The sequence below is a fragment of the Cebus imitator genome, unplaced genomic scaffold (assembly GCF_001604975.1).
Source record: "Cebus imitator isolate Cc_AM_T3 unplaced genomic scaffold, Cebus_imitator-1.0 Scaffold506, whole genome shotgun sequence".
Taxonomy (NCBI): Eukaryota; Metazoa; Chordata; class Mammalia; order Primates; family Cebidae; genus Cebus; species Cebus imitator.
The window spans coordinates 452,216-476,871 of NW_016107821.1; the positions used below are offsets into that span (position 1 = coordinate 452,216).

The 24,656-nt window shown below is 40.4% G+C and overlaps 1 long non-coding RNA gene across 1 annotated transcript; it reads right to left on the bottom strand.

Annotated features, from left to right (window-relative positions):
* Window positions 1-16,204: 16,204 nt before the first annotated feature.
* LOC108292767 lies at window positions 16,205-22,433 on the bottom strand. Its single transcript, XR_001820408.1, has 2 exons — window positions 21,731-22,433; window positions 16,205-18,395 (listed from the first exon to the last, which is right to left on the bottom strand). It is a non-coding gene; the product is annotated as an uncharacterized LOC108292767 (long non-coding RNA).
* Window positions 22,434-24,656: the final 2,223 nt, after the last annotated feature.

Sequence of the window (24,656 nt, forward strand, 5' to 3'; positions counted from 1 at the left end):
TGAAAAAGATATATAAATAGAAAGCCCAGAACAACACAAGGATGCCTATTATAGCACTGGTATTTAACGTTTCATTGAAGCTGTTAACTTACACCGTTAGATAACAGAAGAAAATCAGTAGTGTAAGAACTGAAAAGAAAGAGGAAAAACTAACTCTTAATCCATCTGACAAAGGTCTAACATACAGAATCTACAAGGAACTTAAGCAAACTTACAAGAAAACAAACAACCCCATTAAAAAGTAGACTAAGGATATAAACAGACACTTCTCAATAAAAGACATACATGTGGCTAAGAAATACATGAAAAATAGCTCAACATCACTGTTAATTAGAGAAATGTAAATCAAAGCCACAATGAGATATTATCTCACGCCAGTCAGGATGGCAATTATTAAAAAGTCAAGAAACAACAGATGCTAGTGATGTTGCAGAGAAATAGGAACACTTTTACACTGTTGGTGGGAATGTAAATTAGTTCTACCATTGTGAAAACCAGTGTGGCAATTCCTCAGAGATTTAGAACCAGAAATGCCATTTGACCCAGCATTCCCATTACTGGGTATATACCCAAAGGAATATAAATCATTCTATTCTAAAGATACATGCACATTTATGTTCACTGCAGCACTATTCACAACAGCAAAGATATGGAATCAACCCAAATTCCCATCAATGATAGCCTGGATTAAAAAAAAAAAAAGTGGTGCATATACACCATGGAATACTATGCAGCCATAAAAAGGAATGAGATCGTGTCCTTTGCGGGGATGGATGAAGCTGGAAGCCATTATCCTCAGCAAATTAATGCAGGAACAGAAAAGCAAACACTACATGTTCTTACTTATAAGTGGGAGCTGAACAATGAGAACACATGAACACAGGGAAGGAAACAAGACTTACTGGGGCCTTTTGCAGGAGGGCGGGGCTGGAGGAGAGCATTAGGGAAAAGAGCTAATGCATGCTGGGCTTAATACCTAGGTGATGGCTTCATGAGTGCAGCAAACCACCGTGGCACACATTTAACCTATGAAAAAACCTGTACATCCTGCATATGTACCCTGGAACTTAAAACACACACACACACACACACACACACACACACACACACATTTTTTTTTTAAAAGAAAAGAACAAAATAAAAAAATGAATGCAGGAAAAAATAAAATGTATATATATGTATATATATATATATATAACTAATTCTATTTGCAAGTGGTATAATATTTAATTTGCCTTTTACAACACATAAGAGAATTGAATGATAAAACTGCAATATTTGTAAGGTAGCAAGATTTAAATTAATATGAAAAAGTAGGTAGCCTTCACATTTGCAAATGATATACAGAAAAACAGATATTTTTGCTGTTTATAATCACAATAAACAAGATAAAATACCTAGAAGTAAGCTTAACAAATGAGCAACACCTATACCTAAGAAAAACTTTAAAACACTGTTGAAGGAAAAAAAGTACACTTAAACAAATGAAACAATATCTCATGTTTCTTGATACAAAGACTCAACATCATTAGTGTTCATTCTACAGCTAGTGCTTGACTTAGGACCACGACTGCTTCTGACAGACCGGTCATAACACGATTTGGTCGTAAGTTGAGTAGGCTATATGTACAGTACTGTGAAATGATGTTATAAAAATCTTTAAGTCATATTTTATCATAATTTTCTTTCATTATTGTTATATATCATAATTTTCTTTGTTCATTTTATGCCATTTGTATCATCTCTACACCATTTTGTTTCTTATTTTTACATTCGTCAGGTTTAAGTAAAACACTGCATTACCAGTACAACTGGTTTAATATTTGCAAAACATACAAAATTACAAAATACAGGTGCATACAAAAATACAAAATACAGGTGTAAAAAATACCATAGGAAACATTTTCCCAATTGCAAAACATATCAAAATATATAAACATGTACGAAACATTTTATTGGCCGCTGGTGCTTGGCTGTGGATCTTTGATGTCGTCATCTGAGGCAGCAGTTGGGGTTACCAGAGTTGGTTTTTTCATAAACATGGTGAGCTTTGTCTGAATTGTATGTTTCTTTTTTTCTTCATGAATTTCATGATACGGACAAAACACATCGTGCACCATCCATTCAATCCTTGCAAATCGTTCGATGTTTGGGTCCATTGCTTCGTAATGTATAAGAAATTTATTGGGAGGGGTTTGATGAAAAATATCCAAGACACAAAACACAAATTGCTGTACCGAGTCTGGGATAACAGTTGAAATGGTGCACGCGGAGATGGTAGTGCTCCTGGAAGCTGGTCCGCACTGTCAAACACCCAGCTGGGTAACATTTGCGCTGCCAGACGCGGAGCAGTCGTGGCTAGCGATTGTGGTCGTAAAGTCGAATGGTCGTAAGTTGCATATGTCGTAAGTCGATCAATACCTGTGCTTAATGAAGCTAAGAAAATTCAAGCAAGAATGGCCAACAAACCTGGAAAATCTCCGGATATTACATCTAATCTAAGACCTTATTGATTAAAACACTTTAATATTGACCAATGAATGGAGAGACCAGTGGCATAGAGTAGAAATTCCAAAATCAGGGACAAACACATGTAGGAAATGGCACTGGTGAAGATGGCCTCTTTAATAAATTGCATGAAAACAATGGAGTAAAAGACGATGTTGGATCTATCATATCATACGCCATGATAAATACCCAATGGATCACAAATTTAAATAGAAAAAACAAAATCAAACAAGTATTTTAGAAAATATAGATAAATCTTATTATAGAACTACAGTGGCGAAGATCCAGCTACCTATGATTCCACTTCAAAAACCTAAAAAAAAAATAATGATAAAATCCAATGCATAAAAATAAAAACCTTAAAAAAACAAAAAAAAAAAAAAAAAAAAGCACACACAAAATCCAAAGACAAAAGAGAAACTGATGAAAATATTGCAATTTGTAAACAAACGCTGATCTCCTCAATGTCTAATAGCTCCCAGAAATCCAGATTTTTTAAACCAACAATAATAGGAACAGGGAAAGGACATGAAACTAACATTCACAAATGGCCCTTAAAGGTATGACAATATTCTGTTGTGCTCATGATAAGTAATAAGGCTGGGCATAGTGGCTCACCCTTGTCTGAAAAAAAAAAAGTGTTTTTAGACACTCCGCCAAAAAAAAAAATCTGTCTAAGAAGGTACACTGGGACGTTTTGCCCTTCTCTGTTCTATCCACCAAGTTCCTCCCCTGCCCACTCTACATTATTTTTTGAGTTTCTGTTTATCTTTACACTATGTTGTTACACACATATGAATACATGTTCTTATATTTCTCTTTCTTATACAAAAGTTAGAGTTTTCTGTTCTGCACTTGCCTTTCTTTTCACTATCATAGAGCTTTCTCCACGTCCATATGTAGACATCTTCTCGCTCTTTTTGACAGCTGCAGATTATTCCAATACGTGAATGTATTAGATTCTATTCAACCAGTCTCCTAGTTGTTGGACTCTTGAGTAGTTTTCAGTCTCTTTTATTGCAAACAATGCTGCCAGAAACATCCTTTTTGGGCACTATTTTTTTAATGTGTACAGGTGTAACTCACAGCTAGATACAGAGACATGATGTTGGGGGATTAAAGGGTAAATGCATCTGTAATGTTGATAGCTATTGCCAGTCTCTCTTCCTGGAACATTGTAGCATTTGATTCTCCATCAGCAAATGTATGAGGGTACCGGTTCCTACACAGCCTTGCTGAGGGAGTGTGTATCACACTTCTGAATTCTGCCAGTCCAACAGATGACAAGTGTTTTCTTAGTGTGGTTTTAATATTAGATTCACTCCCTTCCTTCCTTCCTTCCTTTCTTCCTTCCTTCCTTCTTTCCTTTTCCTTCCTTCCTTCCTTCTTTCCTTTTTCTTCCTTCCTTCCTTACTTCCTTCTTCCTTCCTTCCTTTTCTTTCTTCCTTTTCAGGCTCTCTCTCTGTTGCCCAGGCTGGAGTGTAGTGGCATGATCTTGGCTCTCTGCAACCTCCACCTCCCAGGTTCAAGCAACTCTCTTGCCTCAGCCTCCTGAGTAGCTGGGACTACAGGCACACGCTACTACACCCAGCTGATTTTCATATTTTTAGTAGAGATGGGGTTTTGCCATGTTGGCCGGGCTTGTCTTGAACTCCTGGCCTCCAATCATCCATCGCCTTGGCCTCCCAAAGTGTTAGGATTATAGGAATGAGCCACCATGCCTGGCTTCGATAGTTTTGATTTTTTTTTTTTTTTTTTTTGAGACAGAGTCTCACTCTGTTGCCCAGGTTGGAGTGCAATGGTGCAATCTCAGCTCACTGCAACCTCCACTTCCTGGGTTCAAGTGATTCTCTTGCCTCAACCTACCGTATAGTTTGGATTACAGGTGTGCGCCACCACACTCAGCTAATTTTTGTATTTTTAGTAGTAGAGACAGGGTTTTGCCATGTTGGCCAGGCTGGTCTCCAACTCCTGACCTCAGGTGATCCATCCACCTTGGCCTCCTAAACTTGGGATTACAGGCATGAGCCACTGCGCATGGCCAGTTTTGACTTTTGAGCCATGTTCAAAAAAATGTTTTGAAGGAAAAATAAACTCAAGGTACAGGGAATTCTCTAAGAATATTGTTATTTAATAAAATAACACATGGCTTCTGTCTTGCTAGTTGTGGTCCTGTGGGGTGGTCACTGTGGGAGACTCATCTGTCCAGGAAGAGGAGCAGGGTACAGGGGTCCTGTGCTCACAGAGGTGACGGCCAGGCCCTAAGCCATCCAGAGCAGGCAGGGCATTAGCACAGTTTATCTTGGCCCCACACATGGCCTGATTCCACACATTGTCTTTGCTCCCTGTGGTAGCTATCAGGTCATGGGACTGGCTTGAGAAAAAAAAATAATGGGCTATCCAGGCAGGTTCCACTCCCTGTAATCTGTCCCTGAGGAAAGTCCCGAGAAACATTAGCAGGGCTTTTCTTTGACATGCCTTTCTATAATTACTTTTTCTGTCTCAGGAAGACTGTTTCATTGCACCTAATCTAAATTTAGGTTTCCTAATTCCATTCCATTCCTCATGGAAACAGTTTGGACAACCCAAATAATAACTGCCTTCACTGATGTTTGAAGGAGGTGCAATTCACAAATGATTCCTCTCACCAGAGCTTAAGCTAGCTAGGAGAGGGAAAGTTAAAACTCTCATAAACTCTGATCCATTTTCCCCTGGTAACTCTGGGGAAACTGGAGCTGTGGAAGCATGCTGACCTTTTGGGCAATGAGACAAAAAAAAAAAAATCAGTAGTTGTAGCATTGTCCTTCAGCTTTGCCTCTAGCATCCTTAAACAGACTATATTTCCCACAATTCACAGAAGTGGAGGACAGCATTCGTATTGATAAAAAGTACAGGTAACTGTCCCAGGGCCCCCAACAGATGCCCCTAGGGCCAGATAAAAGTGCTATCTGCCTTGACTCAAACTGTGCAGCAGGGAGATAAAAGACTTTGAAGGACAGCCACCCCACGTTCCCTTCTCTCAGGAATATACAGTGAACAGTAATGAAAATACGTGCCTATTCCAGGTGTATAATGTCCCTCTGCCTCCCAGCTGGCATGTCCTCTAGCTCCTTGCAACTGAAAGTGCGGTCTGTACATAGGACCCTAGGATCAGCCTCACTAGTTAAAAATGCAGAATGTCAGGCCCTACCCCAGATCTGCTGAACCAGAATTTGCATTTTAACAAGATCCCCGGATGACTCACAATCACATTCAAGTTCACAGAGAGCTGCTCTGACCTGCAGGTTCAGGCAGAATGTTATCTCATTCCGGCCTGTGCTCTTCCTTTTACCTCCCTTCTCTCACGATTGAGACATCTTCCAGATACGGAGTCTTAGTCCACCCTATAGGTGCATGGGAACCATGGAAACAAAGGGGTGGGATGAATCTCCCTTTCCTGGCCATCCTGTCCTCTCCGTGTCCACAAAGCAAAATCACCAGTGAGCACTTCAAAGAAAATATCTCTATTTTGAAAACAGGGGACAAGTTTAGGAGCACTTCCCAAACTAGAAATCTTAAGATTTCTCTTCTGTAATTCCATCCACCTCCCAGGCATGGGGCAGCCTCCCTCCCCCAACTCAAAAAGAGCTCTAACATCTCATTCTTCATACCATCCTCCCTTCGCCCTCGCAATGAGCCAAGCCTGTGAATTTCTTTCTAAATTTCGAGGTTTCAGCTAGGCCGAGAGTGGTGCTGGTGACTCTAGGGCCCCTTGTTGGTGTTGGAGATGGCACTTCCCGATCTGATTTGCTGCTTCACTTTCGCACCAATGTGAGTTGCCAATGGACGAGTTCCTCTAACTGGGGGACTTCTTAAAAAAGCTTCTCATGAAGAGGCAGTTCAGTGTAGTGGATAGAGCACAGTATGGAGCCGGAATCCCTGCATTCAAATCCCAAATTGACCTAGAGCACCACCAGGTAGGCAATGGAAAAGTACCTGCTATCCTTATATAGATACAAATAATGTCTGAAAATATTTCAGAATGCTGGAGGCTTGTGAATTGAAAGAGCAATTTGAAGTGATTATCTGAGAGCCTCATACAGGCCCACTGGAGGGAAAAGTAACATTTATGCTTACAAGTCCCGAAACCATTTGCAATAGGTATAGAGAGGAATTGGTGTTTCTGTTGCTTCTTCCTCAACCTCAATCTCCTGACTTCACAGGTAGGCTTATCACTCCCAGCCTGAATTGCTTACAGACATTGTTTCCCATTGCTTCAATTCTGTTATTTCATTGACTAACCCAGTGCTCTTTTCCTATTGCAGAAGTTTGTCTAGTGGGCACCTTTACTAACCTCCTTCTTAAAAATGATGTCAGAGTACAGAAGTTAGCATAAAACAATTTCCACATGATTGTATAACTATAAGGAATGGAACTCTGGTATCAGAGAACTATCTATAGGTAGGCGGGAAATTTGTCTTTATAAAGGCACACTAATTGTAATAATATCTTTTTTTATTCAAGTACTTAGAATAGATTTTAGTAAATTTGTATCTTAGAGAACAATTCTCCTCAAGTCACTAGGTATTTTGTGTGCTGAGTCAGCCCCGGGGGGTGACATCTTGCTCTGCATATCTGCTGGCATGGCTTTGGGAACCATTGCCAGGCCGGTTAACTTAGTTTAGGTATTAAGAAGATAGGAATTCTATTTTGACTTGTGCCAAAGCATACAAAAACAAAAAACAAAAAAAAAAAAGGAGGAGGTCTTTCTTTTTTTTGACACAGTCTCGCTCTGTCACCCAGGTTGCTGGAGTGCAGTGGTATGATCTTGGCTCACTGCAACCTCCTCCTCCTGGGTTCAAGCAATTCTCCTGCCTCAGCCTCCTGAGTAGCTGGGATTGTAAGAGTGCATAATGATGCCTGGCTAATATTTTTATTCTTAGTAGAGACCGGGTTTCACCATGTTAGCCAGACTGGTCTCAAACTCCTGATCTTAAGTGATCCGCCCACCTCAGCCTTCCAGATTGCTGGGATTGCAGGCATGAGCCACCATGCCTGACCAGAAGGAGATCTTCACAGTCACATTGGGTGCAATTTGTGTGTGGGTTTAGAGCATTTCTAAGTTTTCTATGAAATTTGGGAAGTTATTTTTACTTTCTTTAAAATAGTAGGGATGTCTAATGAACTGAATCTAAAGAAGCAGAGGAAAAGACTCTTTGTACAATATAAAGATAAAAAATCCCAATTTGAAGAAACCAAAAGATCATCTACTACAACAATTCAGAAAATGTTGGCATTCCTTCAGTGGTATCCTTCATATAGCAGGGAAATATATAGCCGTAGGAACCTATAGACCAGGGCTTAAATATCAGTCCCATCACTTCCTGGCTGTTTTACCTAGGTCAAATTGCTTAATTTTGCATTAGCCTCAGTTTTCTTATCAATGAAATGGTGCATAAAAGCTACCCAATATGTAGTTTATAAGGATTAAATGAGATAATAGACATATAAAGCCCTCAGCACTATGCCTATATATGCTATTAAAAAAAAAAAAAAAAAACCATACATGCTGGGTACAGTGCTAATGCCTGTAATCTCAGTACTTTGGGAGGCCAAGGCAGGAGGATCACTTGAGGCCAGGAGTTCAAGAGCAGCCTGAGCAATATGGCAAGACCCCCATCTCTACAAAGTTTTAAAATTTAGTCAGGCATAATGCCCCCTGCCTGTGGTCCCAGCTACTCAGGAGGCTGTGGCAAGAGGATCGCTTGAGCTCAGGAAGTTGAGGTTACAATGAGCTATGATTGCACCGCTGCACTCCAGCCTGGGTGACAGAGACACTGCCTCAAAACAAAACAAAACAAAACAAAAAACATACAAAGCACCTAATAAAACTTAAAAGCAAAGCCATACCAAACTCTCAGTTCTATGAGCTTTCTAACTTGCCTGCCTACTTTGAAGTGTTGTCATTAGGAACAGAAATGTAATACTTAAACACCTAGCACATGGTAGACTCAGTAAGTTAGAAGGGCCACTATTATTTCTTCCAGATGATCATTCTACATAATTCATTCATTCATCAAGTACTTAGGAAGAATGGACTGTGTGCCAGTGGTTTGAGGAAACTCAATGAATGAGACACGTGTTCTTGTTCAAGTTTGGAGGTGACTGACTTGAGGTGGTTTGAGTGTGACAGGCAGAGAGAGGCAGAAGTCTAGGGTTAAGTGACAGTTAGATGTTGGTGCCATTGACTAATCTAGGGCAGGTTGGAGGACAATAAGACTTTGGGGCAGGACAGGATGAAGAAGAAATCAAGGGTTTTATTTTTCCCATGTTAAGTTCAAGGTGCTCGTGAAACATCCAAGTGGAAGGTCATTGAGGTAGTTGAATATATAAGACAAAAGAGATTTGACTGGAGAAAGCAATGGGTTCATTCGGACATATACATGGCACTTAAAACAACAGAACTTGATGAGGTGCTAAAGAAAAACTGTGTAAAAGAGAAGAGAGGCCCCAACCGAAATCTGAGGAGCCTCAACATTCAGAGCTCAGCTGGACGCAGTGGCTCAAGCCTATGATCCAGCACTTTGGGAGGACGAGGCAGGCAGAACACCTGAGGTTGGGAGTTCGAGACCAGCCTGGCCAACATGGTCAAACCCTTTCTTTACTGAAAATGTAAAAATTGGCCAGGCACGGTGGCAAGTGCCTGTAGTCCCAGCTACTCGGGAGGCTGAAGCAGGAGAACCTCTTGAACCTGGAAAGTAGAGGTTGCAGTGAGCCGAGATCGTGCCACTGCCCTCCAGCCTGGGCGACAGAACAAGACTCAATCTCAAAAAANAAAAAAAAAAAAAAAAAAAAAAAAAAAAAACAAAAACTCAGTGAAGCACACAAGTAGCTGAGTAATGCCCCAGGAAGCCAGCATCATTGTTGGACAGCTCAGATGTTCAGAATATTTCATTTTGAGCCTGCCTTATTGGAATTTCAAAATATTGGTTTCTTCAGAGTAATACAGAGCAAGTCTATTCCTTCAAGTAGATGAAAAGCTCCCTGCATGCCTTCCACTGGACTTCTCCCCTTCAGCTTAAAAATATCCACAGTCCTGAAACGTGGCTCAGAAGCAGATATCACCCAAACCCTACTCTTCCAGCTCTCCCAGCCAGACACATGCAGGACCTGAAGCAAATAAGAGGGTGGTTAGGTACAAGGAAAACAGATGAATCACTCTGAAAACCCACTGCTGTTGTCTGAATGAAGCATGACTATGGCTATAACAAACAGTGCAGTTGTATAAAGCAAGGCTATTGTCTTTCAGAGAAAACCGTAAGACTAAGAGGGCACCTTCTACAGTCAGTTGTGCTTCAAGCAGCATCTATAAAATTATGGAGTAGGAAGGCATGTGCGGGTGATGTAAAAGCAACTACAAACCAGCTGGGCTTCCACTAGGCTTTAGTCAGTTGTTCATGTTTCCTCCTGGAGTTCATTACTCCGGCTAATTTATTTGTCTTTGCTCAGTTTTTGTTTGTTGTTTTTATTTTAAAAGACAGAGTCTCTGACTGGGTGGGCTGGCTCATGCCTGTAATCCCAGCACTTTGGGAGGCTGAGGCGGGCGGATCACCTGAGGTTGGGAATTTCAGACCAGCCTGGCCAACATAGTGAAACCTCACTTCTACTAAAAATACAAAAATTAGCTGGGTGTGGTGGTGAGTGCCTATAATCCCAGCTACTCCAGAGGCTGAGGAAGGAGAATCACTTGAACCTGGGAGGCAGAGGTTACAGTGAGCTGCGATTGCACCACTGAACTCCAGCCTGGGTGACAGAGTGAGACTCTGAAAAAAAAAGAAAAAAAGTAAAAAAGACTGGGTCTCACTCTGTCACCCAGGCTGGAGTGCAGTAGCTTTTTTGTTTTTTTAGAAGATATAATATTCATATCTTATATTTTAAAAGCCCTTCCTCATTATTTTGACACAGCCACTGGTCTGTAGGCCAGGGTGGTAAGAACTGAAGTAGCAGGTAAATATTAGACCCCAAATTGAGAGTGGAGGGCAAAGCTTGGGGTGATGTCAAGGTCAATTAATGAGTATTCAAATATAAAGTTACATAGCTGAGTAACAAATGCACTATATCAGAGTTGTGAAATGGCAATCAAAACCAAAACTGAGCTAAATGTGGTGGCATGCACCTGGAGTCCCAGCTACTCAGGAGACTGAAGTGGGAGGATCACTGGAGCCTAGGAGGTCGAGGCTGCAGTGGGCTATGATCAAGGAGATTAATTCAATAGGCCTCAGGTGAGGCCCAAAAACTGCAACAGGTTTTGGTCCTGTTGTGTCTTGACACGTCTAGGGAAAGCCACATTCAAAAACCAATACTGTAGAGAAACACTCCAGTCACTAAACAAAGGTCATATTTTACAGATGTGCTCTATGTAGAACTGGAAATTAATCTGCATTCATTTTTCAGACCCTCTGCATATATAACAATGTTGGTACCTAGTAATTTCCTGAGCAAGAGACAGCTGATAACCAAGGTGTTTGGACCACTCCTGCCTGACAGGACTGTGAGATACGGTCTCCACATCTAGGTAGTAAGTAACTGACCAGGTGGATGGTTGAGGTAGTTCAACTCAGGGTACCAGGAGGCAGGTCTGGGATTTACTTCTCTTTGTGATGTTAACCATCACCCAACCCCAGGACCACTGGTGTGAAACTTTCCACAATCTTTCTAAGGTTCAGTCTCTCATTAGTATCTCATCCTAAGGACACCTTCTACCTCCTTGTCCTCTGATGCTTTTCAAACTCTGGCCTACAGACCAGTGGCTGCATCAGAATAAGGAGGAAGGGCTTTTAAAATATAATATATGAATATTATATTATATTCTTCAGGAGATTTTGATTCAATCGGCCTCAAGTGAGGCCCAAACACTACTTTTCTAAAGTTCCTTGTATGATTCTGTTGAGTAACCAGGTTGAGAATCACACTTACAGAAAGTCCAAGTCAGGAACATGAGGTTATGACTTCCTGGGCCGCCTCTTCTCTCCAGTCTCATTCTACCTGGTTAATTTCATCCAGTAAGCCCTTTAGTCAGTTTCTTTCCATTCTGACCATTATGATTCCTCAGACTGTTCTAATTTTCCTGGCTTAATGGACTTATTGGTCATTCCAGATGCTCTGGTCCTCATAATCCTTTTGATACTCTGTTCCAGTTTACTAAGAAGAGTTACCAATTTTGTTTCTGTGGTTTGATATGAAATAAGGTGGCAGAGACAGCACTCTCCAAATATCCATGCACTCCCGACATTTTTCAGCACCCCACTTTACTAGTTCTGGCCCAGGGATTGGGAGCAGAAGAGACATGTGTCATCTCTGGGTTGAGGCAGTTAAGAGCTGGTGCGACTCCCCATCCTTCTCTTCCCCTCTAGCAGCGACCTGGGAAGCCACATATTGATACGGCACTACAACAAGTGGAGGAGCCTGCATTGCTGAATTGCGGAATGAAGGCGAATCCCTGCCAGCTGCCGTCTGTCCCTGGGTGAGCAATAAATAAACTTTTTTTGCTGAACCACAGAGATTTCAGAGTTGATTTGTTACTGCAGCATGGCCTACCCTGTCCAGGACCAAACAAAACACTGATTTCTGGGTAAAGTGCTGCCAAGGTAACTAAGCCGACTCAACACGACCCACTTTCCTAATTTCTTGTTCTATTTTCTTTCCAAATAGCACATATACACCCATTGGACATCACAAAGAGAAAACAATGCTAGTTACAAGGGACAAAACAGCTCATCAGTGAAAGAAAAAGTAGCTCCCACTTAAACTGTGATTGGCCTTCCAGGAAAGACATTTTCAGTCATATTTAAATCCTCTACCATTTCCCTTATCTCTTATCAGATACCAAAGGTGGCAGATGCCGATGTGAAGACAAAATGCATGGAATAGGTAAAGCTAAAACCATAGGTAATGTAAGGCTTTGCACTTAAGAACAGAGCAAATGGAAAAGGGCTTGGCCATCTGAAGGTATTCAAATCAATAAAAGTAAGCGTTCTGGGTAATTAAGAAACTGCAGCCCGAATCCACCTGCCACCAGAAGCTATGATCTTAAGCTAGATATACCACTAGAGCTTCATCTGGTCTAAAAATCATTTCTGAATTTTAGTATATACATGTCAAAATACTATGCAGCCATTTAAAGACATGAAGCATGCTGGAAGCAGTGGCTCATGCCTATAATCCCAACACTTGGGAAAGCTGAAATGGGAGGAATTCTTTTTTGTTGTTTGTTTGAGACAGAGTCAAACTCTGTTGCCTAGGCTGGAATGCAATGGCACAATCTCGGCTCACTGCAGCCTCCGCCTCCTGGGTTCAAGTGATTCTCCTGTCTCAGCCTCCCAAGTAGCTGGGATTACAGGTATGCACCACCACACCTAGCTAATTTTTTTTATTTTTAGTAGAGATGGGGTTTTGCCATGTTGGCCAGGCTGGTCTCGAACTCCTGGCCTTAGGTGATCTGCCCAGTTTGGAGTCCAATGGCATGATCTCAGCTCATTGCAACCTCTGCCTCCCCGGTTCAAGTGATTCTTCTGCCTCAGCCTTTCAAATAGCTGGGATTACAGGCATGTGCCACCATATCTGGCTAATTTTTTATTTTTAGGAGAGACAGAGTTTCACCATGTTAGCCAGGCTGGTCTTGAACTCCTGATCTTAAGTGATCCTCCTGCCTGAGCCTCCCAAAATGCTGGGATTACAGGCATGAGCCACCATGCCCAGTTGAGGATTTCTTAAGCCCAAGAATTCAAGACCAGCCCTGGCAACATAGGGAAACTCCAATTTTACAAAAAATAAAAAATGTTAGCTGGGCATGGTGATGCATGCTTTTAGTCTTAGCTACTGAGGTGGCTGAGGTGGCAGGATCTTTTGAGCCTGGGAGGTCGGGGCTGTAGTAAGCCATGATCTCGCCATTTCACTCCAGCCTGGGCAACAGAGTGTGATCCTGTCTCCAAAATAGATAGATAGATAGATAGATAGATAGATAGATAGATAGATAGATAAATAAATGATACAGAAGAATAGTAACTGAGAAGAAAACTTGTTTACAATGTATGCATATGTTTTTAAAATTTAAAAACAATTATAATATGCAATTTTTTAAATAAAATGTATAGAAAAAAAGGCTAGAAGTAGGGTTCATGTACCTAATTAATGGTGGCTATCTCTAGATTGCAGGCTTTTCCCACTCTCCTAAAATAAGCATGTATTGTTTTGTAGTCATCAGGAAAGAAATGTTATCTTAAAAATTCATATCTTGGAAGAAAGGGCAAATATATCACTATGTTAACTATAAAAATTACTGATTTTTTAATTCTAACTATATAATGTATACTATGATATCTTGTGTGTTTGGTATACTTTAAATGAATGGCTGTACTAAATTACACAAAAACTAACCTGAAACTGCCACTCATCTACAAGTCCTAGTTAAGTGAAAACATCTATCTATCATCCTGTATATATTTCAGAAGAAAATTTTGCTCATTTTAGTGATCATCATAATTATATGGAAAGAGAGAACAAACCACATCTTAAAAACACAACAGCACAGAGGCAAGCGGTAACAGACAATGGAAAATATCCTGTAATTACAGCTGCCAAAAGAATGCAAATAATTAAAAAACGTTTTGTTCTCCAAGTTTTTGTTCCACTGTTTATTCATTGGAATGACTTGGTATTTGGTGAGTTCCTGACAGGCTTGAGGCTGGTTCATTAAGCTCTAATCTGATTAGGACTTTTTGTTTCTTTGTTCTCTGTGTCCTCAGGTGGCAATTTTGGCAGAACATCATAAATTTTTGCCCTGCATCGAGGTACAGTAACATAACTTTGCCTGTGTATTACATAATAAGAACACAATCCTAAGGCATAAATCCAAAAAAGGCAACTCTAGTTAATCAAGTCCACTTCTGTCCAAATAATCTTCAACATATAAATTTCACTTGTAATACACATGTATATCACTGCACTAGATGTACATTTATGCATGGAGAATCAGGCATATATATTTTCCCAGAGCAATTCCTAGATATACATAGTTACTTTTTAAAAATGTTTTTAAAAACTTTTTGAAAGGTTTTCCTAGATCTTATTTCTCTGAACAAAGGTTGACTTAATGTATTTGAATCAGGTGAAAAGATGGGTGAAAAACATGGTAAGGAAGGTTATTTGTCAGTAAAAGAAACTGCAACATAAAACCAGTTGGATAAGAAGAATTACATGACCATGTGGAGAAGGCTTTAAATTAATTATGAAATACAGCAAGGACCCAGTAAAATCACATCTTGCTATGCCAGTGGGCAGAAAAGTTTGTCGGGGGAAAATGGCCACTAGATGCTGTCTACAGTCACTGCTAGATTATCCTGGAGGCACAGATAAATAAATAAGCATACGTCAGAAAATCTTCACTTTAGTAAATTCATTCAGACTTTTACAATCAATAAATCATCTAGAAAGAAAAGCCATTCTGCTATCAGCATACTTATGAACTTCATGTTAGTTTAAAAATTCAATGGTATTTGTATTTATGTATGGAAGAGCTCAGAGACTCTGAAAGTCTTATTCTGGTCTTGGCAACCATTCCGGTGAATAGGGAATGAAAATGAAGACACACATCAGGGCAGGTCCTGGATGAGACAAAGGTCCTGATAGAGGTGGATGGGCTTTAGGCTCTGGGCAGCTCTAGAACGGTGGCTCTGTGCACTCTAGCAGGGTAGAAGTAGTGGTCTTCACACAATTTCCTGACAGCATGCCATCATCTGGACACACAGTCCTCAGATCTTGGAGCAACACGTGGTTTAAGGGAGACCTATGCTTCCTTCAGGAGGCATTTGAATGGCCATCAGTTTTGTAACATTTACATTGTTGAAGGTGTTTGGTTCCTCACACACTTGAGTATAGAAAATGTATTGAGAGTATAGAAAATGTATTGAGCATAGAAAATGTATGCCAAGGCCAGCCTCAGCAGTTTCCACTTGTAATCCCAGCACTTTGTGAGGGGCCAAGGTGGGAACCTCACTTGAGACTGGAGTTTGAGACCAACCTGGGTAACATAGGGAGGCCCTGTCTCTGAAAAATTTTTTAAATTAGCAGGGTGTGGTGGCATGCACCTACAGTCCCAACTACTCAGAAGGCTGAGGCAGGAGGATTGCTTGAGCCCAGGAGTTCGAGGCTGCAGTGAGCCATGATCACATCACTTTATTCCAACTTGGGTGACAGAGTGAGACCCCGTGAAAGAAAGAAAGGAGAGAAAAAGAAGGAAGGAAGGAAAGGAGGGAGGGAGGGAGGGAGGAAAAAAAGAAAGAAGGAAAGAGAAAGAGAGAAAGAGAGAAAGATGAAAGAAAGAAAAAGAAAGAAGAAAGGAAAGGAAAGGAAAGGAAAGGAAAGGAAAGGAAGGAAGGAAAGGAAGGAAGGAAGGAAGGAAAGAAAGAAAGAAAGGGAATGTATGTCAGACTGGTTGTCAACCTATGAGTGACAGCAGCATCATACAACAAAAATAGGCATGATGACAGAATCTCACATCTGATCTACAGCAGATCGTCTCAAGTTCTGTAACAACATCAAAATGAACTGTCCTCACTTGAAAAGAGCCAGTGCATCTTATTTTAAAAACCTACAGAAATGCACCTGTGTTTCCCATCACTGTGCCATGACTCCAGGTTCCAAGTTTGCAATACAGTGAAAAAAAAAAAAAAAAAAAAAAAAACCCTAAAGTCCTTCTCTATCTTAAGCTTCAAACCCCTGCAGACTTGAAGCGGAGATAAAAGAAACCCTTCTAATCTTGATTTTTTACTTTTTGGTGCTTAACAGGCAATCCTAACATTAACAAGTTTACTTCCGTGAAACACCTTCTGGGCCAAAAGATAAGACTTCCTTCCCCCACAAATCACATTTTCTCAAATATTTTTCAAAGCTGAGGTATAAGCTTTTTTATAGAATTATGCAAATTTTGCCCCAACTCTAAATGTTTTAGGAACTAAATAACCACTTTGAAAAATCAAAGTTTTGCAATGTCCACACTGGAGAAAGAAATGCTAGGAAATGCAGGCAATCAAAGGGATGACGGTGACGCCCCCAAAGTGGGAATTTACTTGTCTTTAAAGTTATTTTGCACAAACCTAAAGCAACCTCTGCTACCGAAAGGTCAGTTTGACTCTCTGGGATGAAAATGCTGACCAGTCATTAGGGGATTATCTGCTTGGCAGAGAAGTCGAGCTCAAATGCACCTCATTCCTGATTTGAACTGGCTGAAGGACTAAAAACATCTCAGGCACAAGTCAGGGCAATGAAGAGTGAGGCTAGAGACTTGAATAACTCCTAAAACTGAGAAGCAAAAGGGTATCTGAGAAAGGGCTTGGCTCGATGTGAGATAATTTTCTATTTCTTAGTTTTGTTTTGTTTTTTTAAATACTGAAAGACATTTTCTTTTAAATGGTACTTAGTTTCCAATCTGACACATGCTTAGCACTGCAGGGTGGGTAAGACGCCCTGTTTAATGGAAGATCAGTATAGTCATACACATAAGCTATAATATGGAAAAGCACACAAGCTGTTCTGATTCTGCAACCTCTTGAGTCTTCTGCATGTGGGAAAAGAAAAGCACTTATACGAAACTTCCAGAAACACTGTCTCATCACTAAAGGCACTCTTAAGGACTAAAGGGCTGATAAAAACGGTGATTTTTTGCGGGGGGCTTAGGTAAGGGAGCAACAAGAAAACATTGTCTTGTTACAAACTCACAGGCCCTGTGGTATGGCTTTAAAGCAGCTAGGAGTGTCCTCGTTCCCTCTGTGGGCTGGTCCTTTTCTCAGCTGTTCCCTCTTCAGAAAGAATGGCCTCTTCTCCCTAAAAACAGTGCTTGAAGGCAGAGTGTTTGGCAAAGCAGACTCAGGACAAAGGCAGAGCACAAAAGGAGTGCACCAAATAGGAACCTTTGCCAAGTTATTATTTTTATCCTGGTTTAGCTTTTTAAGGGTCACTAGCTAAGGCTGACATTTATTGCCATCACGTTATTTCCTAAGAATGAGGCCTCAGCTGAAAATCCAACAACAATTAACTTTCAAAAATGCACCAATATATTTTAATACACACACACTGATGACAAAACCCCCAAATTCCAGCCCGTCCTCCCTCTTCGTATCATACCTGTCTTCCTTGGCACTGCCCAGACTGTATGCCCTTAGAAGCACCTCCTTGCCTACAGCTGTGAGGTGTCTTGTTTGCCATTCGTCCACCTGTGCTATGTGCACACTCAGCTGGCATTTCTGCCAAGCTAAAGTCAGGAACACCAGCAGTTTCAAATATGTCATCCAGGTTTCAAAATAAAGTTCTTGTGTTTCTGGTACATAGGAGTGTTCCCAGAAAGGGTGGGTGTTTGACTGTCACTCTTCTATCTGCTGTGTAATTTCTTTTGCAATTCGCTTGATATTTATCTGGCTTTAAAACTGACATCGCCAGGCATCAGAAGTTGAGAAGTTTCGTCCTTGATTTATTTATTCCTGTTTGTGCTCAATTATGATTAGAAGTCACCTCTACACAGCTGCTCTCCAATTTGTGCTGCATTTGCTTCTGGGATTTCTAACTGCACTGTTCAGTGGAATGACACAAACATTATGAAAATGGAATCCGTTTTTATAGTGCGGTGGATAGTGTTTTATTAAAAATTGCTAACAGCTGTAATTTTAGGTAGTCAACTCATGTGAAGTTTAACTTCAGCATATCTTTCTCCGTAGGAAAATATGTTATACATGCAGAAAGACAAATATGAAAAAGTAAATCAAACCCAAAACTCACCTAGCCAAGTAATTCTGATCACAATAGCCACATCTCTGATGCTGCTACGTTTCTGAAAAAACAGGACTCCCCACTTTACTCTGGAATGATAGTAAGTAATAAAATACATAGCTGTTGATGTTTTTGTTTTCTTTTCTTTTTCCCAAAATAACAAAGACTTCATAAGCACAGATAAGCTACATGTTCTTTTCCAAAAATTTCCTGCAACACAATTTTCTGACAGGGTCATATTACAATTCTAAATATGAATAACACAGCAAAAAGAAAAAAAAAAAAAAAGGATGTTTTTGGCAGGTACTCATGGGTATTAGTTTGTACTCTTGAAAGCTAACTGAATATCCATAGGCCCTGGGTAGAGTCCAGAGTACGGCTTTGACGCTTTTTCTGGTTCAAGCTGGTTTGGGTGCCTGAGTTAGAAGTGTTAAAAGGGCACAGAAAACAAATCTCCTGATTGGCTTCTTTTTCTGAGCACCATTACCTAGGGCACGATTGTGAAAGAAGGTATCAGGAATGATTAGAAGACAGGAGCATACCTCAGGGAAAAAAGAGATCAGTCGTCACTATAGATGGTGCCTCTAATGTAAAGGTGACTGCAAATATATGTGATGACGTGGACAGTGCTCTTGTTTTGCAGTGTCCAGAGTTTAAAATTCAGTACAGTAGGGTCTACGGATATTTCATTAGCTTTCAAGAGTACAAACTAATACCCATGTATACCAGCCAAAAAAAAAAAAAATCCTTTTTTTTTCTTTTTGCTGTATTATTCATATTTAGAATTGTAATCTAACCCCGTCTGAAAACTCTGTTGCAGTAAACCATTTTCCATTATTCTTGTCATCTTCTAACATGCCACTTGATATGTTACAAATATTAAATATTAGCCCGCTCTTTATTTTCTGCACACTCTTCCTCTCGAACCAGAATGTAAGTGCCAGGGAAGCTTTGTTTGCTTTATTTACTCCTCTGGCCCTAACCCTAGATCAGCGCCAGGCACACAGTTGTCTGTTGACTTAGTAATGAGTAATCCCTTTTGGTCCTGTGTTTCTACGAAGCTGATTGATAATAAGCTTATGGCTTCTGAAATGACATTATATTGTTCTATATTCATTGAACACCAAAGGCAAAATCTCTACCTTTTTATTTCAAGGTCCAGTGCAGACTGCTAACACTTTGAGAATTTTAATGTTATTACTTGAAGTGAGTTGAGGCCGCCTCCTCCTCCTTGGAGAATGGCTCCTTGGTTGTCAATGTAACTGCTTGTGAGATTGTTAGTCTTTGAGTAGAGGTCAGGAATAACGCTGGAAGAGAATATATTTTCCAAAGTCCTCCTATAAATGCATCATCCAATTAAAGAAAGCTGCACTACTTCAAAGCACTTTCCAAAAAATGATGTCGAATTTTGCACACAAGTGGAGTGCTGCTTTTATTTCACATACGTGCTTCTATCTGTTTTTAATAGAATGTTGATAGAGAAATCTTGTTACTGCTGGAAAGAAATGAAGAACAAATGTTCTCTTACAACTTGCAAATTTCAGCCAGTAAGTTCTGGGTTTCTTGGACTAGTGAGCATAAGTACCAGCTAGTGTGTTTTCTAAAAAAAGGTTTATTCCTGGGCCCATATTTTGGGAGCTTCTGATTCAGTAGGTAAAAGTAGGGTGCAGCAATCAGAAATGTTTATAATTATGCCATGGGATTTGGATGCAGGTGGTCTGCAGACTTCACTTTGAGAATAATAAAAAATAAAAAATAAAAGCCCCGATGTGTAAAAGATCCTACAGGATCTTGGTTTCCTCTTGAGTGCAACTGATACTAGATTACAATTCAAGCACCCAGCTGCCAGGTGAACGGCTTGATGTTTTGATTATAAGAAAAGTAAAATGGCCAAGAAACTCTTAGAACATTCTTTATGGTTCTAAAAATGTTTATGTTTTCTATTCTTTAATTAGCTGAGGTTTCTGTTTAGGTTGATGCCACAAATGTTGGCAAAAGTGAAGTACAGAAAGAAAGTTCATAAAAATATTTATTTGGCATTTGGCAAGCTATAAAATATTTTCTCACATGTTACCTAATTTGATTCTCATAGTAACTCTGGCAAGGAGTCAGGGCAGGTGTGTGTTAATTTTGCAAACGAGCAAACAGAGGTCTGAAGAGGTTCTAACTTACCCAATGCCAGATAGAAATAAACAGCAGAGAAGCCACTCTTTCTGGGACTGCTCATGCCTAGTGTAGTGTTGGTTCAGCTACCTCTCATGGTCCCCTAATACATCCAAGTATATTCATTAATGCCCTTCTTTTCTGACTCTCTCATCTTTAGAGACATTGCATAGGGAAGCTTTAACACTGTGCTCAGGAAGAAGAAGAGGAGGGATGTTATTGTGTGTTCAGGATTAAATAAGATAATATATGTGAAAGTCTTCGAAGTTATATTATACATATGCATGCATATATTATTATACACATATATTATTATTATTGCTTATCCTTTTCTGAGTATTACTGCATCCTATAGGAAATTCCTGGCTGGGCACAGTGGCTCACACCTATAATCCCAGCACTTTGGAAGGCTGAGTGGGCAGATCACTTGAGGCCAGGAATTTGAAACCGTGTCTCTGCTAAAAATAGAAAAATTAGCTGAGTGTGTTGGTGCATGCCTGTAATCTCAGCTACTTGGGAGGCTGAGGCATGAGAGTCACTTGAACTAGGGATGTGGAGGTTGCAGTGAGCCAAGATTGCACCACTGCACTCCAGCATGGGTGACAGAACAAGGCCCTGTCTCAATAATAATAATAATAATAACAGTAAGGGAAACTCTTGAAACTTAGAGTTTCTAAGAGAGTTACCAATAAATTTAATAATAATTTTTTTTAATGGAGGAAGAAATACATGCAGAAATAAACACTAATTTAAATGATTATGAGAAACTAATTAGAATGTGCTGAAACATGATTGAAGTTGAGTTGTGGGAGGAGATAAGTGACTCATTCTGAAAACTACCTAAAATAGCACATACAAAAGCGTTTGTAAGCTTAGAATTTCTTATTTTATTTTCTCAGAACATTTCTGGTAGTTAAATTTGAGGCTTCCTGAGATGTGGGCATCTCAGAGGAACCATACGGATTGACACTTGTACTATAAAATATCCTAAGTTGACTGGGTCTAAATGTGGTTGATTTTTATTTACCTTTATTGTTACTTTGCCCACTTACCCTGACTTGAGGCTCATGAAAGTGGTTTTTATACCCTGAAGTCATAGAGGCATTGCTCAGCCAGATCATTTGGCTACTTCCCATAGCTTCAAAGGGGACTAAAAGGCAGATTGCCTCACCACTTTGCTATCTTAGCCTCCTAATGTCTCGTGGTCTCAGCAACTCTCCTTGCCCATAATTCCATATTGCTAGATGTAATCAAATCCTACCTTGGAAATGTCAGACTTAAGCAGGAAGAGGGCATTCATTCCAACAGCTGCCACTCTGGGTTCTCCTGCTGTGTCACGGTGTGAAGCGTGTTACATATTAAATTGAATTACCAGAGTCCTTTCCATCAGATACTGTACTGCCTAATATGGGCATAAATAAGTGGTGTGGTTTCTTGATATAGTCAACTGTTCAAAATAAGAATGAAGCAAACATCCACTTATCTAGTTGAATCTGAGAAAGAGAAAGAACATTTGTCATTGCTGACAGATGCAGAAATGTCATGCATCTTACAACACATGCTGATTCACATTATTATTCTGACCATCCAAGTCTGTAGTGTGGATTGAGTCTAACTTAAAACAGAATCTGAGTCATGTAACACCTGATGTGTTCATTCCACTTGGGGAAACATCAGCTCTCAATGCCTCATCGAGCCTGTCTAAAATGCCTACTCAAGAAATTTATAAATCTCAGCTCCCTATAGATGGTCATAGATGTCCTTCAAATTCCATTACACAACGCCCACCTGACACCACATATTTGCAGGGTAAATTCAAATAGTATTTGAGGAACAAACTCAATGTGCCACTCTAGGAATTCTCACTCTTATTTCCTCCAGGGAAATTTAAAATATCTTTGGAATTGGCTGGGCACAATGGCTCACGCCTGTAATCCTAGCACTTTCGAAGGCTGAGGTGGGTGGATCACCTGAGGTCAGGAGTTCGAGATCAGTCTGGCCAACATGGCGAAACCCCATCTCTACTAAAAATACAAAAAGTAGCTGAATGTGGTGATATACACCTATAATCCCACCACCAGAGAGGCTGAGGCAGGAGTACTGTTGGAACTGGGGAGGCAGAGCTTGCAATTAGCCGAGATCACGCCATGGCACTCCAGCCTGGGCAACAGGGCGAGACTCCATCTCAAAAACAAATAAATAAATAGAATAAAATAAAATAAAATTTCTTTGGAATGGCTACTTTTTTGTCTTCATGGGCTTCATGAGGAGCTTGAAGGCAAATCACATTTTTCTGTGACATTTAATGCCAAATACAGGTAGAAAGAAATTACCTTTAAGATATTCCAGGGGTTCAAAAAGCATGGTCACCCAAGCCCACTAATTTGGTGGGGTTTTTCCTCTTCTTCTTCTTCTTTTTGCTTTGTTTCAGACACAGAGCATCACTCTGCCACCCAGGCTGGAGTGCAGTGGAGTGATCACAGCTCACTTCTGCCTTGGTCTCCTGAGTTCAAGGGATCCTCACACCACAGCCTCTCACATAGCTGGGACTACAGGTATACATCCCCACACCTGGCTAATTTTTGGTTTCATTTTTGGGTAGAGGTGGGGTTTTGCCATGTTGCCCAGGCTGGTCTCAAACTCCTGGACTCAAGCGATCCACCTGCCTCTCTTGGCCTCATAAAGTGTTGGGATTAAAGGCGTAAACTACCATGCCCAGACTAATCTAGTCTTTTAAATCAGAAAGATATCAAAATATTTCAAATTCCTTGTGGAAGCAGAACGTCATTCAAGCTGATTCTAGGCTCTCGTTTACATTCCATTTTATTTCCATATTTGAATAACGTTTTTTCTTTTTTCTTCCTTTTTTTTAACGCTCTTTGTGTCACAGTATAAACAATCTATACAAGGATAAGCCTCTGCTGACAATAGAGCTCTATTTACTAAGCAGCTACTATATACCACCTCCTGGATCAGAACCACCAACATTATCTCATTTGGAATTCTCAAACACTAGAGATGTTATTTACCACCTTGCAGATTAGAAAATGAAAATCAGCAAAAGTAGGTAATTTGCTTAAAGCTACAAGAATGAGACACGAAATGTGAAGTCAGGTCTGTCTGACTCCAAAGCCTGTGCACCATGTCTGTGTGTCTACATGTAAGCATATGTGTGATTTGTTGTAAAGAGATAATACACTTCTATTCATTCCAGTTTCTCTACTTGCTAAGTTGACCACATGCAAGTCACTCAACTTCTTACAAGGTCAATTTCTTTGACTGGAAAATGAGAATGAGAATTCTCATTCCTTGAACTTTGTAGGATTATTGAAGAAGTAGAATGAGAAGGCATATATAGTGTCTTTTAAAAGCACACAAATGCTTTCAAATCACAAGTATGTATTAGTGAAGGTTAGATTTGGCTACCTATAATAGAAAATCCAAAATGACTTCAGTTTACACAGAAAAAAAAAAATCTACTTCTCTCTCAAGCTGGGTGTGGTGGCTCACTCCTATAATCCCAGCACATTGGGAGGCCAAGGAGCGCAGATCACTTGAGGCCAGGAGTTTGAGACCAGCCTGGCCAACATGGTGAAACCTCGTCTCTTCCAAAAATACAAAAAACTTGCTGGGTGTGGCGGTGCACACCTGTAATCCCAGCTACTCAGGAGGCTGAGGCAGGAGAATAATTTGAACCCAGGAGGTGGGGGTTGCAGTGAGCTGAGATCATGCCACTGCACTCCAGCCTGGGTGACAGAGCGAGATTCTGCCTCAAAGGAAAAGAAAAGAAAAGAAAAGAAAGAAAAAAGAAAAGAAATCTACTTTTATCTTACATGAAAGATGACCTGAAGAAAGCAGTCCAGGGAAAGCAGGCAGATTCCCACTCATCTGATCCCGAGAAATCTTCAGTCAGGCCACTGTCTTCATCCATATGTCACCTTATGGTACCAGGTGGCCCCAGTGAAATGGTCTACTGTGTTCAGCACACAAGGAGAAAGATCAAGAGAAGAATGAGCCTCCTAGGCCAAATCAGGTGGATTTCTTGAGGTGAGGAGTTCGAGAACAGCCTGCCCAATGAGGTGAAACCCCATCTCTACTAAAAATACAAAAATTAGCCACGTGTGCCTGTAGTCCCAGCTACTCGGGAGGCTGAGGCAGGAGAATCACTTGAACCCAGGAGGCAGAGG